Source organism: Macrobrachium nipponense, chromosome 36, assembly GCF_015104395.2.
Source record: "Macrobrachium nipponense isolate FS-2020 chromosome 36, ASM1510439v2, whole genome shotgun sequence".
Taxonomy (NCBI): Eukaryota; Metazoa; Arthropoda; class Malacostraca; order Decapoda; family Palaemonidae; genus Macrobrachium; species Macrobrachium nipponense.
Window position 1 is genome coordinate 1,339,079 of NC_087220.1, and position 20,072 is coordinate 1,359,150.

Consider the following 20,072-nt stretch of genomic DNA (forward strand, 5'->3'; position numbering starts at 1 on the left):
CTTGCATGCGTCCCGAGTAAGCTGGAGGTCGGACATGATGCATGGCGTTGATGCTCAGAAATATGAAAACAAGAGGAAAGGTGTTCGGTGCCCAAGAGTTTATTTTACATCCGGTGGTCTGATAAAAACATGGAGGACAAGCATTGGTTAGTCCACAAAGCGCGATGTTGTATTCTGTTGTGGTGTTGTGTTTCGCATATTTGTTGGCTTAATATTTGAAGAATAGCGAAGAATTATGAAAACAGAGGGTATATATATATTCCAATTACAAATACCTGTGTTCGACAGTGATTCATAAGGTCGGAATCGGTACCAACTTATACATCACTTGTTGGCCGAGTCAGTAAGTTCACTGAAGTCCCAATTTCTCTCCTCTTGTGCGCTGGTTCGAATCCACGAGAGGACGGAATTATCATCAACTAAAAGATTCCCCTTCGGTTAACGTACATTAAAGTATATTAATTCCGAGGTAGGGCGAATTGGATATTGAAGGACATTTTTGTAGCTTAATGAGTGTATATGAATGACGGTGATGTGATAAAAAAATTCATATATATATATATATATATATATATATATATATATATATATATATATATATATATATATTCTAAAATAATAAAATCAGAGCGAATCTTGCTTGTTTGTCTGCCCCAGGTGGGGGCAGGGTAGGTTGGTGATCGGGAGGGTAGGGTAAACATGACACATCCACCCTCCTCTTGCAAACCTGTTTGTCTGCCCTAGGTAGGGGCGGTGTAGGTAGGGTAGGGTAGACATGACAGAGCCACCTCCCTCCTTGCAAACCTGTTTGTCCACCCTAGGTAGGGGCGGTGTAGGTAGGGGATCGGGAGGATAGGGTAGACATGACACATTCACCCTCCTCCTCCTGCAAACCTGTTTGTCCACCCTGGGTATGGGTGGTTTAAGTAGGGGATAGCGAGCGGTAGGGTAGTCATGACACAGCCACCCTCCTCTTGCAAACTTATTTGTCTGCCCTGGGTAGGGTCGGGATAGGTAGGGGATTGGGAGGATAGGGGAGACATAATGGGCAGCACCGGGTTCCAGCGCAGCGTTGCGCACTTTATTAAGCTCGTGGAGGAATATTCTTCAGTGCTCATGGTAATAAGTTATTATCATATTCTGTTCCTGTAATTCCTGCTTGGATATCATAAATAATCTTACTCAATAATAATATTTAATTCGATATTATCCTGGAAGATCTACTCTGTTTTATTCGTCTCTTTCTCTCTCTCTCTCTCTCTCTCTCTCTCTATTTAGCAGATCATTCTTTTGCTCTACAAATACTGTGGAGGGACCAACATGGTTATAAATATTCATATTATCGCTACTCTCTCTCTCTCTCTCTCTCTCTCTCTCTCTCTTATCTCTTGTTCGTCTGTTTATTTGACTGATGAATTAGGTACGTAGGTAATTAAGCGATATACATTACCAAAAAACACTGAAACATTCATTTCTCCTACATTGGTGGGGGCTAAGTCCCCCTTCCAAAATGAGGCTAGTCCATTCTCTAAAAAAAGTGTCAAAATTCGCCGTTTTCTTCTTGTTGAAAGGGAAACTTCTCGCTTTCAAGGTTTGATATTTGAACATCAGATGTGAATACGCTTTGTATTTTAATCTTAGGTTATTATTATAGGCCATAGAAGTTGGTGAATGTAGATAAAAAATGTTTTAAATTGCAAAAAAAAGTCAGTTCTTGTTTTAAAGAATATTAAATTATTTAATTATTTATTATTATTGTTATTATTATTATTATTATTATTATTATTATTATTATTATTATTATTATTATTATTATTATTATTTTATTAAAAGTAATGGCTACTTCAGCAGCGTTACACTTGTAGAGATTCTTCTCTATTTTGGCGAATAGCGGCTTTTTCAGTGCTACTTAAACAGGCTAGTAGAGCGCCTATAGAGGTCATGGTAAAATACAGGGTCAAAATAGGTGTATATTTGAATTTGAATTTTACAGATAAACTATGATACCATAGTCATCAAGTCATTAACGATTTTCTCTCTCTCTCTCTCTCTCTCTCTCCTCTCTCTTTTTCTTAAAGCGAGCTTTCGTCTGGAGCTGCCAGAACATCCTCGGGCTTCGGAAGCTGAGGGTGGACTGATCTTGGTGCGGTGTCCCGACCTCAATCCTTATATCTGTGGTTGACAGCAGGGGGTCTGCCCCAATGCTTGTCTCCTATGGCTGGTGGCGGTGAGTCTTGTTTTCATTGGCTGCCTGAGCCAGGTCTCAAGCCACTTCTTCGGGGCCGATGGTTGCGTTGCAGCATATCCTGCAGCCGCCTGGACCTCCTAAGCGGCGCTGTAACATTGATGGGCGTTGCGCTACGCTGTGGGACGTCACGGCTACTTTGATTTCCATCGGCTGCAGGAGTACCTCGTTCGGGGGCGTTGTTTCATCCATAGAGTTGTCCATGATCGGTGGTGTCATTGTTGGTGGCAGGTCTTCTCATACTCGTAGGGAGGAGAAATTCTTCCTGCGTCGTATTCAGAGTAGGTTTTATTTGCTGGATGAGTAGCGCCTCCAGCAGGCGCAACCGACGGGCATCAGGGGCCTTCCCGATGATCTTCGTGTTCTTTATGATGACATCTCGGGAGATGGCCTCGTGATGTTTGGTGCGGGCGTGATTCTTTTATAGCCCCCTCTTGGGCGTGGCACGAGAGTCTCTTCGACAGTCGCATGGTAGTCATACCTACGTAGGCGCCGCTGCATTCGCGGACCTCGGGGCATGTATATTGGTACACTAACATGCGTCTGCTTCAGGGGTTTCTCGTACCTGTGGAGAGGGGTTTTATTTTTTCATAATAAGATCGCGCGTCCTCCGATTCTGGTAATATATGATTAGGTCGATATTCTTGGTGTCGTCAGTCGGGGATACATTATCGGAAAATAAATTTTCTTAATGGCGTTCCTCTTCTTCACGAGGTAATGGGAAACTCATGAAGGCTTTGTAGTACAGCTGATATTATCCTGGGGGCGGGGCTGCGGGCTCTCACTACCGTACCATTTCTTCCAGGGCTGTGCGGACTTCCTTGCTGATTAATTTATTGAGTACCCATTATTCACAAGTACTTGGAGGCACGGTCGAGTTCCTGGTGAGTGTCCTGCCAGGTTGAGCAGTGGAGAGGGCCCTCCTGACGAAGGCCCTGACGGTGGTGCTTTTGAATCTGGCGGGGCACTCGCTGTCTCCGTTTGAGGCAAAGTCCTAAATTGGTTTTCTTTGTGTAGACTGAAGTACGGAGACCGTCTTCCGTCTTGCTTACAAGGACGTCGAGGAAGGGGAGCCGATCGTCGGAGCTGCGCGTTCGACTGTGTAATTCAGCACACTACACTGCTGAAATGCTTGACGGAGGGCTTCTACCTCATCCTCGGCGTCGACTTGCACAAAGATGTCGTCAATATAACGTCCATATCTGCGGGGTTTGACTGCATCCTGGCGAAGACCCGTTCCTCCACGGTGCCCATATAAAAGTTAGCGAAGAGAACCCCAGTGGGGAGCCCATCGCCACGCCGTCCTTTTGGCGGAAACATCTGGCCACGGTGGGTGGAGAATGAGAGGTGCCTGCGAAAGCTCATCTCCCTGAACGGCGGCAAACTCCGCATCCCTGAACGAACCCAAGGATACATTAACCTTACCGATTACGACCCCACTCCCGATCAAGACGCCCTTCTTGAAGCTGGGTCTTAATTGCCACTTCATTTCGAGACCCAGGCCTCATGACAAGAGACTCGAAATCGAGTTGCTCCTAGACTCCATCCAGCAACTCGAAGCCGGAGAGCACCGTGAGAACTACCGACGCCCTTCAACCCCTCCTACTTGCTGAAAGCTCTTACAGAGAGGGGCTCGCACTCCAGCGGGATCCTCACCAAGGAGATGAAAGAAAGCAGCGAAGAACTGAAGGAGAAAGTGAAACATCACGGTGCGACGCGCGGACAAGACAGCAGCCGTTCGTCTTGATTGATACTGCCGGAATATCACGAGAAGCTGGATGCTATTTTGTCTGACGAGAGCAAGTTCGAGCGCCTGACGAGGAACCCGACAGACGACATCAAGAGGGAGGCTAACGGAATCATCAGCGCAGTGAATGCTGCAACAAATGCTGTGCACCTCCCGCCCATACAAGGAGACTACAGCCTGGGTTATTTATATGGCAATGTAAAAACCCACAAACAAGGAAACCCCCTCCGGCCGATCATCAGCCAGAGCCGCCCCTACGTACGCCTTGGCTAAACGCCTCACCAAATTTTGACCCCTTACGTCCCGAGTCGGTACAGCCTGCAGTCTTCGGCAGAGTTCTTAGAAGCCATCAAGGACGCCCCAGGTACCGGGATTATCGCCTCGCTGGATGTAGAGTCCCTATTTACGAACGTGCCTGTCGACGAAACCATAGATATAATACTTGATCGTGTCTACAGGAATCAGTCGACGGCGCCCCTCAACATACCGGAAGCCTCGCTCCGTACGCTGCTGGAGATATGCACCAAGAAGGCCCCTTTCTCCACCCCCACCGTGGCCAGATGTTCCGCCAAAAGGACGGCGTGGCGATGGGCTCCCCACTGGGGGTTCTCTTCGCTAACTTTTATATGGGCACGTGGAGGAACGGGTCTTCGCCAGGATGCAGCAACCCCGCAGATATGGACGTTATATTGACGACATCTTTGTGCAAGTCGACGCCGAGGATGAGGTAGAAGCCCTCCGTCAAGCATTTCAGCAGTGTAGTGTGCTGAATTACACAGTCGAACGCAGCTCCGACGATCGGCTCCCCTTCCTCGACGTCCTTGTAAGCAAGACGGAAGACGGTCTCCGTACTTCAGTCTACAACAAAGAAAACCAATTTAGGACTTTGCCTCAACGGAGACAGCGAGTGCCCTGCCAGATTCAAAAGCACCACCGTCAGGGCCTTCGTCAGGAGGGCCTCTCCCAACTGCTCAACCTGGCAGGACACTCACCAGGAACTCGACCGTGCCTCCCAAGTACTTGTGAATAATGGGTACTCAAATAAATTAATCAGCAAGGAAGTCCGCACAGCCGGAGAAATGGTACGGTAGTGAGAGCCCGCAGCCCCGCCCCTCCCCCAGGATAATATCAAGCTGTACTACAAAGCCTTCATGAGTTCCCATTACCGTGGAAGAAGAGGACGCCATTAAGTAAAATTATTTCCGGATAATGTATCCCCGACCTGACGACACCAAGAAATATCGACCTAATCATATATTACCAGAATCGGAGGACGCGGCCGATCTTATTATGAAAAATAACCCCCCTCTCCACAGGTACGAGAACCCCTGAAGCAGACGCATGTAGTGTACCAATATACATGCCCCAGTCCGCGAATGCAGCGGCGCCTACGTAGGTATGACTACCATGCGACTGTCGAAGAAAGACTCTCGTGCCACGCCCAAAGAGGGGGCTATAAAGAATCACGCCCGCACCAAAACATCACGAGGCCATCTCCCGAGATGTCATCATAAAGAACACGAAGATCATCGGGAAGGCCCCTGATGCGTCGGTTGCGCCTGCTGGAGGCGCTACTCATCCAGCAAATAAAACCTACTCTGAATACGACGCAGGAAGAATTTCTCCTCCCTACGAGTATGAGAAGACCTGCCACCAACAATGACACCACCGATCATGACAACTCTATGGATGACAACGCCCCCGAACGAGGTACTCCTGCAGCCGATGGAAATCAAAGTAGCCGTGACGTCCCACAGCGTAGCGCAACGCCCATCAATGTTACAGCGCCGCTTAGGAGGTCCAGGCGGCTGCAGGATATGCTGCAACGCAACCATCGGCCAGAAGAAAGTGGCTTGAGACCTGGCTCAGGCAGCCAATGAAAACAAGACTCAAACCGCCACCAGCCAATAGGAGACAAGCATGGGGCAGACCCCACCCCCTGCTCGTCAACCAAACAGATAAGGAGGACGTACACCGCACCAAGATCAGTCCACCCTCAGCCTTCCCAGCCCGAGGATGTCTGCAGCTCCAGACGAAAGCTCGCTTTAAGAAAAAAGAGAGAGAGAGAGAGAGAGAGACGAGAGAGAGAGAGAGAGAGAGAAAATCGTTAATGACTTTGATGACTATGGTATCATAGTTTATCTGTAAAATTCAAATATATACACCTATTTTGACCCTGTATACCATGACCTCTAGAGGCGCTATACTAGCCTGTTTAAGTAGCACGGAAAAAGCCGCTAGTTGCAAAATAGAGAAGAAGCTCTACAAGTGTAACGCTGCTGAAGTAGCCATTACTTTTAATAAAGTATGCTTGAGAGAGGGCTGCTTCGTCCTAAGTATATTATTATTATTATTATTTTTTTTTTTTTTTTTTTTTTTTTTTTGTGCTCTATCACAGTCCTCCAATCGACTGGGTGGTATTTATAGTGTGGGGGTTCCGGGTTCGCATTCCTGCCTCCTAGGAGTCCATCACTTTTCCTTACTATGTGTGCCGTTTCTAGGATCACACTCTTCTGCATCAGTCCTGGAGCTACTTCAGCCTCTAGTTTTTCTAGATTCCTTTTCAGGGATCTTGGGATCGTGCCTAGTGCTCTTATGATTATGGGGGTACGATTTCCACTGGCATATCCCATATCCTTCTTATTTCTATTTTTCAGATCTTGATAACTTATCCATTTTCCCTCTCTTTCTCTTCAACTCTGGTGTCCCATGGTATTGCGACATCAATGAGTGATACTTTCTTCTTGACTTTGTCCCAATCAACGTCAGTCTGGTCTGTTTGCACGTATCACCCTATCCGTTCTGATACCAGAGTCCAGAGGATCTTTGCCTGATCGTTTTCTATCACTCCCTCAGGTTGGTGCTCGTACCACTTATTACTGCAGGTAGCTGATGTTCTGCACAGGCTCCAGTGGAGGGCTTTTGCCACTGAATCATGCCTCTTTTTTGTACTGGTTCTGTGCAAGTGCCGGGCATTCGCTTGCTATGTGGTTTATGGTTTCATTTTTCGTATTGCACTTCCTACATACGGGAGAGATGTTATTTCCGTCTATCGTTCTTTGAAACATATCTGGTTCTTAGGCCTGATCTTGTGCCGCTGTTATCATTCCTTCAGTTTCCTCATTAGCTCTCCCCTCTGTAGCCATTGCCAATTGTCATCGCTGGCTGGTTCTTTAGTCTGTCTCATGTATTGTCCGTGCATTGGTTTGTTGTGCCAGTCCTCGGTTCTGTCTGTCTTTCTCCTGTCTCTGTATATTTCTGGGTCTTCGTCTACTTTTATTAGTCCTTCTCCCATGCACTCTTTAGCCACTCGTCTTCACTGGTTTTCAGATATTGCCCCAGTGCTCTGTTTTTCGATGTTGACGCAGTCCTCTATACTTAGTAGTCCTCTCCCTCCTTCCTTTCGTGTTATGTATAGTCTGTCCGTATTTGCTCTTGGGTGTAGTGCTTTGTTTGTATTAGTCATATGGTTTCCTGGTTTTCTGATCTATGCTGCGGAGTTTCTGCCTTCGTCCATTCCACTATTCCTGCGCTGTATCTGATTACTGGCACTGCCATGTGTTTTATAGCTTTTATCATATTTCCGGCATTGAGTTTTTGACTTGAGTATCGCCTTGAGTCTCTGCATATATTCTTTCTTGATCGTGTCCTTCATCTCTTGTGTTTTATATCCCCTCCTTCCATTATTCCCAGGTATTTGTATCCCGTCTCATCTATGTGTTTGATGTTGCTCCCATCTGGTAGCTTTATCCCTTCAGTTCTCGTTACTTTGCCTTTTTGTATGTTGACTAAGGCGCATTTTTCTATTCCAAACTCCATCCTGATGTCCCCAGATACGATCCTTACAGTCTGGATTAGGGTATCTATTTCCTTGATGCTCTTACCATACAGCTTGATGTCGTCCATGAACATCAGATGGTTAATTCTGTTGCCTCTTTTTCTTGAGTTGGTACCCGGCATCCATCTTATGTAGTACTTTGTCATTGGGAATCATGGCTACTACGAAGAGTAGTGGGGAAAGTGAGTCGCCCTGGAAGACCCTCTCCTGATATTAACCTCTGCTAGTCTTATTCCAGAGCTTGTAAGTATTGTATTCCAGTTGCGCATTGTATTTTTGAGGAAGCTGATGGTGTTCTCCTCTGCCCCATATAGTCAGGCATTCTATTAGCCATGTGTGTGGACTATGTCGAAGGCTTTCTTATAGTGTATCCATGCCATGCTTAGGTTGGTTTTCCTTCTCCTACTGTTCTTCATTACCATTTTGTCTATCAGGAGCTGGTCTTTTGTGCCCCTACACTTCCTTCTGCAGCCTTTCTGTTGGTGGGGGATCGTGTTTGTCTCCTCTAGGTAGTTGTATAGCCTTTCACTGATGATACCTGTTAGTAGCTTCCACATTACTGGTAGGCAGGTGATAGGCCTGTAGTTACTGGCTATATTTCCCTTACTTTTGTCTTTTTGTACTAAGGATGTTCTTCCTGTGGTCATCCATTTGGGTGCTTGGTGATTTGAGATACAATGCTGGAGTTGTTCTGCTATTCGTGGGTGTAGGGCCTTGAAGTTTTTGAGCCAGTATCCATGCGACTTCATCGGGACCTGGGGCTTTCCAGTTTTGCATTTTCTTTAGTTGGTGTCTGGACTGTTGTTCTGTCGTGATCTCTGTGAATCTTTGTTTTATTCTCCCTGTTTCTTCTTCCTTGACTTCCTGGAGCCATGTTGCCATGTTTGTTGTTGGTGCTACCGGATTGCTCCACCTATCGTTTTCCCAGAGTCTCTTACTTGGTTCGGCTTCAGGAATTTCTGGGTGGTTGTCTTCCCATCTTAGTTGGCTGTATAGTCTTTTCTGGTTGGCGGTTCCGAATGGTTTGTTCTGTTAGTATCCCTTATTCCTGTTCATATACCGTTGGATCTTATGTGCTTTGGCCTTAAGCCTCTGTTTTACATCTTCTATTGTGTTGTTTAGTCCCCTCTCTTGTACTTTGTATTTCTCGTTGAGTTCCTCCCTTGTTTTCTTGCTTTTTAGCCTTTTTTCTGCCATCTCTTTCAGTTTTACTCAAGTCAGATCTCATCACCAGATTTGCTTTTCCAGGCGCCTTTTCCAAGGAGGTTGTTGTTTTGGTTTTGCTGTTGGTTTGGTTATTATTATTATTATTATTATTATTATTATTATTATTATTATTATTATTATTATTTATTTATTATTATTATTATTATTATTTACCTATTATTATTATTATTTTTTTTTTTTTTTTGCTCTATCACAGTCCTCCAATTCTACTGGGTGGTATTTATAGTGTTGGGGTTCCGGGTTGCATCCTGCCTCCTTAGGAGTCCATCACTTTCTTACTATGTGTGCCGTTTCTAGGATCACACTCTTCTGCATGAGTTCCTGGAGCTACTTCAGCCTCTTGTTTTTCTAGATTCCTTTTCAGGGATCTTGGGATCGTGCCTAGTGCTCCTATGATTATGGGTACGATTTCCACTGGCATATCCCATATCCTTCTTATTTTTATTTTCAGATCTTGATACTTATCCATTTTTTTCCCTCTCTTTCCTCTTCAACTCTGGTATCCCATGGTATTGCGACATCAATGAGTGATACTTTCTTCTTGACTTTGTCAATCAACGCCACGTCTGGTCTGTTTGCACGTATCACCCTATCCGTTCTGATACCATAGTCCCAGAGGATCTTTGCCTGATCGTTTCTATCACTCCCTCAGGTTGGTGCTCGTACCACTTATTACTGCAAGGTAGCTGATGTTTCTTGCACAGGCTTCCAGTGGAGGCTTTTTGCCACCTGAATCATGCCTCTTTTTTTTTACTGGTTCTGTGCAAGTGCCGGGCATTCACTTGCTATGTGGTTTATGGTTTCATTTTTCGTATTGCACTTCCTACATATGGGAGAGATGTTATTTCCGTCTAGCGTTCTTTGAACATATCTGGTTCTTAGGGCCTGATCTTGTGCCGCTGTTATCATTCCTTCAGTTTCCTTCTTTGGTTTGTTTGTGCCAGTCCTCTGTCCTCTGTCTGTCTTTCTCCGTTCTCTTGTTATATTTCTGGGTCTTCGTCTACTTTTATTAGTCCCTTCTTCATGCACTCTTTAGCCAACTCGTCTTCACTGGTTTTCAGATATTCGCCCCAGTTGCTCTTTTTTCCCGATGTTGACGGTTTCCTCTCTATACTTAATAGTCCTCTCCTCCTTTTTTCCTTTTGTGTTATGTATAGTCTGTCCGTATTTGCTCTTGGGTGTAGTGCTTTGTGTATTGTCATATGTTTCCTGGTTTTTTCTGATCTATGCTGCGGAGTTCTGCCTTCGTCCATTCCACTATTCCTGCGCTGTATCTGATTACTGGCACTGCCCATGTGTTTATGGCTTTTATCATATTTCCGGCATTGAGTTTTGACTTGAGTATCGCCTTGAGTCTCTGCATATATTCTTTCCTGATCGATTCCTTCATCTCTTGGTGTTTTATATCCCCTCCTTCCATTATTCCCAGGTATTTGTATCCTGTCTCATCTATGTGTTTGATGTTGCTCCCATCTGGTAGCTTTATCCCTTCAGTTCTCGTTACTTTGCCTTTTGTATGCTGACTAAGGCGCATTTTTTCTATTCCAAACTCCATCCTGATGTCCCCACCGATACAATCCTTACAGTCTGGATTAGGGTATCTATTTCCTTGATGCTCTTACCATACAGCTTGATGTCGTCCATGAACATCAGATGGTTAATTCTGTTGCCTCTTTTCTTGAGTTGGTACCCGGCATCCATCTTCTGTAGTACTTTTGTCGTGGGAATCATGGCTACTACGAAGAGTAGTGGGGACAGTGAGTCGCCCTGGAAGATCCCTCTTGCTGATATTAACCTCTGCTAGTCTTATTCCAGAGCTTGTAAGTATTGTATTCCAGTTGCGCATTGTATTGTTGAGGAAGCTGATTGTGTTTTTCCTCTGCCCCATATATTTTCAGGCATTCTATAGCCATGTGTGTGATATCATGTCGAAGGCTTTCTTATAGTCTATCCATGCCATGCTTAGGTGGTTTCCTTCTATTAACTGTTCTTCATTACCATTTTTTTGTCTATCAGGAGCTGGTCTTTTGTGCCCCTACACTTCCTTCTGCAGCCTTTCTGTTGGTGGGGGATGGTGTTTGTCTCCTCTAGGTAGTTGTATAGCCTTTCACTGATGATACCTTTTAGAAACTTCCACATTATTGGTAGGCAGGTGATAGGCCTGTAGTACTGGCTATATTTCCCTTACTCTTGTCTTTTTGTACTAAGGATGTTCTTCCTGTGGTCATCCATTTGGGTGCTTGGTGGATTTGATTTAGATACAATGCTGGAGTTTGTTCTGCTATTCGTGGGTGTAGGGCCTTGAAGTTTTTGAGCCAGTATCCATGGAGCTCATCGGGACCTGGGGCTTTCCAGTTTGGCATTTTCTTTAGTTGGTGTCTGACTGTGTCTGTCGTGATGTCTGTGAATCTTTGTTTTATTCTCCCTGTTTCTTCTCCTTGACTTCCTGGAGCCATGTTGCATGTTTGTTATTATTATTATTATTATTATTTTATTATTATTTTTTTTTTTTATACTCTATCACAGTCCTCCAATTCGACTGGGTGGTATTTATAGTGTGGGGTTCCGGTTGCATCCTGCCTCCTTAGGAGTCCATCACTTTTCTTACTATGTGTGCCGCCGTTTCTAGGATCACACTTCTTCGTGCATCAGTCCTGGAGCTACTTCAGCCTCTAGTTTTCTAGATTCTTTTCAGGGATCCTTGGGATCATGCCTAGCGCTCTATGATTATGGGTACGATTTTCCACTGGCATATCCCATATCCTTCTTATTTCTATTTTCAGATCTTGATACTTATCCATTTTTTCCCTCTCTTTCTCTTCAACTCTGGTGTCCCATGGTATTTGCGACATCAATGAGTGATACTTTCTTCTTGATTTTGTCAATCATGTCACGTCTGGTCTTGTTTGCTTACTGTGCAGTCATCACCCTATCCGTTCTGATACCATAGTCCCAGAGGATCTTTTGCCTGATCGTTTTCTTTTCACTCTTCAGGTTGGTGCTCGTACCAACTTATTACTGCCAGGTAGATGATGTTTCTTGCACAGGCTCCCAGTGGAGGGCTTTTGCTACTGAATCATGCCTCTTTTTGTACTGGTTCTGTGCAAGTGCCGGGCATTCACTTGCTATGTGGTTTATGGTTTCAATTTTTTGTATTGCACTTCCTACATTTGGGAGAGATGTTATTTCCGTCTATCGTTCTTTGAACATATTCTGGGTCTTAGGGCCTGATCTTGCGCCGCTGTTACATTCCTTCAGTTTCCTTCTTTAGCTCTCCCCTCTGTAGCCATTGCCAATTGTCATCGCTGGCTAGTTCTTTAGTCTGTCTCATGTATTGTCCGTGCATTGGTTTGTTGTGCCAGTCCTCTGTTCTTTCTGACTTTCTCCTGTCGCTGTATATTTTTCTGGGTCTTCGTCTGCTTTATTAGGTCCTCTTCCCATGCACTCTTTAGGCCACTCGTCTTCACTGGTTTTCAGATATTGCCCCAGTGCTCTGTTTTCGATGTTGACACAGTCCTCTATACTTAGTAGTCCTCTCCCTCCTTCCTTTCGTGTTAGTATAGTCTGTACCGTATTTGCTCTTGGGTGTAGTGCTTTGTGTATTGTCATATGTTTCCTGGTTTTCTGATCTATGCTGCGGAGTTCTGCCTTCGTCCAGTCCCACTATTCCTGCGCTGTATCTGATTACTGGCACTGCCCATGTGTTTATGGCTTTTATCATATTTCCGGCGTTTGGAGTTTTGACTTGAGTATCGCCTTGAGTCTCTGCATATATTCTTTTCCTGTATTGCACTTCCTACATATGGGAGAGATGTTATTTCCGTCTAGCGTTCTTTGAACATATCTGGTTCTTAGGGCCTGATCTTGTGCCGCTGTTATCATTCCTTCAGTTTCCTTCTTTGGTTTGTTGTGCCAGTCCTCTGTTCTGTCTGTCTTTCTCCTGTCTCTGTATATTTTCTGGGTCTTCGTCTACTTTTATTAGTCTTCTTCCCCATGCACTCTTTAGCCAATCGTCTTCACTGGTTTTCAGATATTGTCCCAGTGCTCTGTTTCTCGATGTCTTTGACGCAAGTCCTCTATACTTAGAGTCCTCTCCCCTCCTTCCCTTTTTCGTGTTATGTATAGTCTGTCCGTATTTTGCTCTTGGGTGTAGTGCTTTGTGTATTGTCATATGTTTCCTGGTTTCTGATCTATGCTACGATTTCTGCCTTCGTCCATTCCACTATTCCTGCGCTGTATCTGATTACTGGCACTGCCCATGTGTTTATGGCTTTTATCATATTTCCGGCGTTGAGTTTTGACTTCAGTATCGCCTTGAGTCTCTGCATATATTCTTCCTGATCGTGTCCTTCATCTCTTGGTGTTTTATATCCCCTCCTTCCATTATTCCCAGGTATTTGTATCCCGTCTCATCTATGTGTTTGATGTTGCTCCCATCTGGTAGCTTTATCCCTTCAGTTCTCGTTACTTTGCCTTTTTGTATGTTGACTAAGGCGCATTTTTCTATTCCAAACTCCATCCTGATGTCCCCAGATACAATCCTTACAGTCTGGATTAGGGTATCTATTTCCTTGATGCTCTTAACATCAGATGGTTGATTCTGTTGCCTCTTTTCTTGAGTTGGTACCCGGCATCCATCTTCTGTAGTACTTTTTGTCATGGGAATCATGGCTACTACGAAGAGTAGTGGGGAAAGTGAGTCGCCCTGGAAGATCCCTCTCCTGATATTAACCTCTGCTAGTCTTATTCCAGAAGCTTGTAAGTATTGCATTCCAGTTGCGCATTGTATTTTTGAGGAAGCTGATGGTTGTTTTCCTCTGCCCCATGATATTTTCAGGCATTCTATTAGCCATGTGTGTGGTATCATGTCGAAGGCTTTCTTATAGTCTATCCATGCCATGCTTAGGTTGGTTTCCCTTCTCCTACTGTTCTTCATTACCATTTTGTCTATCAGGAGCTGGTCTTTTGTGCCCCTACACTTCCTTCTGCAGCCTTTCTGTTGGTGGGGGATGGTGTTTGTCTCCTCTAGGTAATTGATGATACCTGTTAGTAACTTCCACATTATTGGTAGGCAGGTGATAGGCCTGTAGTTACTGGCTATATTTCCCTTACTCTTGTCTTTTTGTACTAAGGATGTTCTTCCTGTGGTCATCCATTTGGGTGCTTGGTGATTTGAGATACAATGCTGGAGTTATTCTGCTATTCGTGGGTGCAGGGCCTTGAAGTTTTTGAGCCAGTATCCTTGGAGTTCATCGGGACCTGGGGCTTTCCAGTTGGCATTTTCTTTAGTTGGTGTCATGACTGTGTCTGTCGTGATCTCTGTGAATCTTTGTTTTATTCTCCCTGTTTTCTTCTTTCCTTGACTTCCTGGAGCCATGTTGCCATGTTTGTTGTGTGATACCGGATTGCTCCATATATTTTATTTTCCCAGAGTCTCTTACTTGGTTCGGCTTCAGGAATTTCTGGTGGTTGTCTTCCCCTCTTAGTTGGGTTGTATAGTCTTTTCTGGTTGGTTCCGATTAGTTTGTTCTGTTGGTATACCCTTATTCCTGTTCATGTACCGTTGGATCTTATGTACTTTGGCCTTAAGCCTCTGTTTTACATCTTCTATTGTGTTGTTTAGTCCCCTCTCTTGTACCTTGTATTTCTCGTTGAGTTCCTCCCTTGTTTTCTTGCTTCTTAGCCTTTTTTCTGCCATCTCTTTCAGTTTACTCAAGTCAGATCTCATCACCAAGATTTGCTTTTCCAGGCGCCTTTTCCAAGGAGGTTGCTGTTTTTGGCTTCTGTTGGTTGGTTGTGCTGGTGGTGTTGGTGTTCGAATCCCCATCAGTTCTGCTACTATCTTGCTCCTGCATATGTCAAGTTATTTGTTTCTCTGTGATACCTCGCTTGTTTTCTCCCTTAATTTCTTGGGTTGTAGGCTTTCATGGAGGGATCTTTGTCTCTCTGTATCTGGCTCCATCCATTGTCTAATCTTTTCTACCCATTCCGTCCTCTCTGTTACTTCGTCGGTGTTTCTTCGTGTGTCGTTGTTTTGATACCTCATCCTCCCTGTCGTCTTCTGTGGCATCGTCTCTCAGTTCGTCTTCGTGTAATTCGTTGTCGTGTGACATTTCCCTTTCCAGTTCTTCTCTTTCTGTTGGGAGAGCCAGTTCTTTTTCTTCATGTTCCTTACTTTGGTTCTGCCAGCCTCTGCTCTGTTTGGGGGGTGTTATCTCATTCCAGATGTTGACCAATCTTCTTCTATATCCTCTCTCCGTCGGGTTTGCTTCTGATGTAGCATCTCCATATTTCCTTATTTTCTTCTCTTGTCCATTTCTTCCTTTTTGCCTCTGTAGCTCCAATCCCAGGCCTGTTGATTACTGTTGTTGTGGTGATCAGTTGCTGGATGACGACCTCCAAGTACCTGACCGTCTTCCCCTTCAATTGGGTTGAATACCTGGTTGCGGACGAAGCTCCTCTGTTGCCAGAGGTTCCATTTACGTCGTTGTCGTTTATTCCTTCATTTCTTTCCATCATTGCTGAGTTTTGCTATTTTAACACCCATAGCTGACCCTATCCCACCAGGATAGGTACTCATTTACAGCTGAGTAGACTGAGGAAATTATGGTAAAGATCCTTTCCCAAGGAATCAACGCCGAGGAGAGCGGTCACCCATCCAACGACTGACCAGCCCCAATGTTGCTTAACTTGACTTAAGTCTATTGACGACCTAACCCACTCCTCCACGGCGCCACATTTTATTATTATTATTATTATTATTATTATTATTATTGATTATTATTATTATTATTATTATTATTATTAATTATTATTATTATTATTATTATTATTATTATTATTATTATTATTATTATTATTATTTGATAAAATATCTTCAAATTGCAAAAACATAAGTCAGTTCCTGTTTAAAAAATTATTATTATTATTATTAATATTATTATTATTATTATTATTATTATTATTATTATTATTATTATATTATTATATTATTATTATTATTATTGTTGTTGTTGTGATGAACTATTTTTGACAAATATCCTAATTATGACAAATATGAATATTGGAATTCTACTCCACTTATCAGAAGAATTGAAAAGACCTGTATAAGATTAATTCGTGAAAACTGCTATTATTTCAACAAAATATTATTATTATTATTATTATTGATTATTATTATTATTATTATTATTATTATTATTGTTATTATTATTATTGTTATTATTATTATTATTATTATTATTATTATTATTATTTTTTTTTTTTTTTTTTTTTTTTTTTTGCTCTATCACATTCCTCCAATTCGACTGGGTGGTATTTATAGTGTGGGGTTCCGGGTTGCATCCTGCCTCCTTAGGAGTCCATCACTCTTCTTACTATGTGTGCCGTTTCTAGGATCACACTCTTCTGCATGAGTCCTGGAGCTACTTCAGCCTCTAGTTTTTCTAGGTTCCTTTTCAGGGATCTTGGGATCGTGCCTAGTGCTCCTATGATTATGGGTACAATTTCCAACTGGCATATCCATATCCTTCTTATTTCTATTTTCAGATCTTGATACTTATCCATTTTTCCCTCTCTTTCTCTTCAACTCTGGTGTCCCATGGTATTGCGACATCAATGAGTTGATACACTTTCTTCTTGACTTTGTTCAAATCAACGTCACGTCTGGTCTGTTTGCAACCGTATCACCCTATCCGTTCTGATACCAATATTCCCAGAGGATCTTTGCGTGATCGTTTTCTATTCACTCCTTCAGGTTGGTGCTCGTACCAACTTATTTTACTGCAAGGTAGCTGATGTTTCTTGCACAGGCTCCAGTTGAGGGCTTTTGCCACTGAATCATGCCTCTTTTTGTACTGGTTCTGTGCAAGTGCCGGGCATTCACTTGCTATGTGGTTTATGGTTTCACTTTTCGTATTGCACTTCCTACATATGGGAGAGATGTTATTTCCGTCTATCGTACTTTGAACATATCTGGTTCTTAGGGCCTGATCTTGTGCCGCTGTTATCATTCCTTCAGTTTCCTTCTTTAGCTCTCCCCTCTGTAGCCATTGCCAATTGTCATCGCTGGCTAGTTCTTTAGTCTGTCTCATGTATTGTCCGTGCATTGGTTTGTTGTGCCCAGTCCTCTGTTCTTTCTGTCTTTCTCCTGTCTCTGATATTTTTCTGGTCTTCGTCTGCTTTTTATTAGTCCTTCTTCCCATGCACTCTTTAGCCACTCGTCTTCACTGGTTTTCAGATATTGCCCCAGTGCTCTGTTTTTCGATGTTGACACAGTCCTCTATACTTAGTAGTTCCTCTCCCTCCTTCCTTTCGTGTTATGTATAGTCTGTCCGTATTTGCTCTTGGGTGTAGTGCTTTGTGTATTGTCATATGTTTCCTGGTTTTCTGATCTATGCTGCGGAGTTCTGCCTTCGTCCAGTCCACTATTCCTGCGCTGTATCTGATTACTGGCACTGCCCATGTGTTTATGGCTTTTATCATATTCCTGGCGTTGAGTTTTGACTTGAGTATCGCCTTGAGTCTCTGCATATATTCTTTCCTGATCGTGTCCTTCATCTCTTGGTGTTTTTATATCCTCCTCCTTCCATTATTCCCAGGTGACTTGTTATCCTGTCTCATCATATGTGTTTGATGTTGCTCCCATCTGGTAGCTTTATCCCTTCAGTTCTCGTTACTTTGCCTTTTTGTATGTTGACTAAGGCGCATTTTTCTATTCCAAACTCCATCCTGATGTCCCCAGATACAATCCTTACAGTCTGATTAGGGTATCTATTTCCTTGATGCTCTTACCATACAGCTTTGATGTCGTCCATGAACATCAGATGGTTGATTCTGTTGCCTCTTTTCTTATTATTATTTTATTATTATTATATATTATTATTATATTATTATTATTATTATTATTATTATTTTATTATTATTATTCAGAAGATGGAACCTATTCACACGGAACAAACCCACCAAAGGGGCCAATGACTTGAAATTCTTTAAGCTTCCAAAGAATAATAAGGTGTTCGTTAGGGAGAAGTAAGAGTTGGTGATGGGAAATACAGAAATAAGAGACACACTTATTAAAAAATTAAGTTAATAAAGTCTAAATAAAAATGTATTAAAATACAAAGGAGAATAGTATTAGGATAGATAAATAAATGCATAAATTATAAGCTATCCAGTATTAATTGCTTATCTTAGAAATGAGTGAAATGAAGGTGAGGTATACAAAGTGAACTTGTCGTTCAATGCTACATCCGAATTCCAGCTTTTAAAAGTTTACTGGTCTCGGTTAATTTCAGGGACTTACTTCCTTATAAGAATTAACGTTTAACGAAATGGTCAATAAAATGATTTTGTTAAATAAAATGGGAGTTTTTGTTTTCAATTAATTGCAGAGACTTACTTCCTTATAAGAATTAACGTTTAACAAAATCATAATAAAATGATTTTGTTGAATAAAATGGGAGTTACTCTTTTCAGTTAATTGTAGGGACTTCAGCCATAAAGATGAACATTTAACAAAATCATAATGTTGAATGTCATATTATATTTTTGAGTGTTGTAGTGTGGGAGGGGGGGGGGGGGGGAGCAGCCCCCTCTACTTAATACGCGACCTCTCTCGACTGTAATTGAAAGCAGCGGCTAATGATTTTCCATTGATATTCGTTGTTGGTTTGATGATGATAATGGCATTTTGGTCAAAGACTCTCATTTGACTACGATAATTAGCGGTGGTAATTGAGTTTTGTTATCGTCCGCCTAATTAAATTGGTGAATTATGATTATATATATATTATGTCAATGCCTTTGTCGGTCAGGGATGCAATATATATATATATATATATATATATATATATATAATATATATATATATATCACGTCATTTGCCAATAATATAATCCAATTGTTTGTGTTTTTTTTATTTTTGGTCAGGTTATAATATATATATATATATATATATATATATATATATATATATATATATATATATATATATATATATATATATATTATATACATATATATATATATATATATATATATATATATATATATATATATATATATATATATATATATATATATGTGTGTGTGTGTGTGTGTGTGTATATATATATATATATATATATATATATATATATATATATATATATATATATATATATATATAGTATACAATGTTGTGAGATGTGAAAAGAATTATTTTATCTATATATTAATGCATTTTTTCTCTCCTTTCTCTCTAGGTAAGTGTTGCAAATACGGTCACACCTAAAAGCTGTCTATAGCCTCGGTATACGTGTATGGTTCTGAGTGAGTACATATAAAATTGATGTGTTTAAACGTCGACGATAGTTCGATACGTTATTTATTCACTAGTTGTTAGTAAAATATGCCATAGGTACTAAGCAATAAGACCAAACTTTAGGCATCTTGCCTAGAAGGAGTCGTGCTACCCCCAACAAATATCTGCAATTGAAAGAATATATTTTTCTATTCCAGTTTTGTGTTGTTTTTGCATTACTTCTCGAAATGGCCACTTTTTTTTACTCGATATTTAATTGGTGAAACAACAGTGCCATTAAATCTGTAAGCATACCATTCGAAAGATCGAAACTCAATCTTTCGAAAGGTTTACTTAAAGATATGATTGTGTCGTTGTTTCACTCATTAAATATCGAGTGAAAAAAGTGGTCTTTTCGCGTGAAGTGGTCGCTATTTGGTAGTTTACGCTATTACCCGGAGTTGAAGTAGTTCCCCCCTAAAAGCTGAGTCAATAAAGAAAATGGGCGCGATTGAAAACGTACGGTTTTGGGGTGTCGTGAACTGTGGAACTGACCCAAACGAAAATATGTTGGCCCATAGGACTACAAAGTGTGCAAAACCAAGTTCCTTTTGAACGTAAATTTTGTATGCTACGAACATTGTTTACGAAGATAATGCACGTATAAAAATCATGGTTTTGTACACTATTTTTATGTCCAGAATTAACGATATCATATAATTACAAGATGTAA

The 20,072-nt window shown here is 42.0% G+C and overlaps 1 long non-coding RNA gene across 1 annotated transcript in view; it reads left to right on the plus strand.

Annotated features, from left to right (window-relative positions):
• Positions 1-19,573, plus strand: part of LOC135203496 (uncharacterized) — a 267,713-nt gene extending 248,140 nt beyond the window's left edge. The window contains exon 3 of the long non-coding RNA XR_010311941.1: positions 19,302-19,573. This is a non-coding gene — a long non-coding RNA (uncharacterized LOC135203496). The remainder of the gene's footprint in view (positions 1-19,301) is intronic.
• Positions 19,574-20,072: the final 499 nt, after the last annotated feature.